The sequence below is a fragment of the Dasypus novemcinctus genome, chromosome 12 (genome assembly GCF_030445035.2).
Source record: "Dasypus novemcinctus isolate mDasNov1 chromosome 12, mDasNov1.1.hap2, whole genome shotgun sequence".
NCBI lineage: Eukaryota > Metazoa > Chordata > Mammalia > Cingulata > Dasypodidae > Dasypus > Dasypus novemcinctus.
Window position 1 is genome coordinate 96,841,407 of NC_080684.1, and position 422 is coordinate 96,841,828.

Consider the following 422-nt stretch of genomic DNA (forward strand, 5'->3'; position numbering starts at 1 on the left):
TGAAGTGGGTGCAGTCAATTCTTCTTAAGTGAAGTAGGTGAATTCAATTCCTCTTAAGTCCAAGGATTCATGAAGGAGGAAGGGATGTCTGGAAATTGGGCTTCTGCTAGGGAGAACATTCAGGGTAGGGACCAGCGATAGCCACGAGAGGACCCCTCTCTACAAGGTGAAGGGAGAAGCCAGGCACACTGTGCTGGGGACAGGGTCCCACTCAGTTCTCATTGCCTTTCCTGGGATTGGAGGGAAATGGGTAAGAGAGAGAGAGAGAGAGAGAGAGAGAGAGAGAGAGAGAGAGAGAGAGAGAGAGAGAGAAAGAGAATAAGGGAGGTCTGGGGGAGAGTTTGGGCCCTCAGGACTCCTATCACCCTTAAGGTGACCTCTCCAGTACCATACATTGGCCCTACCCAAGAAGAGCGCACCCA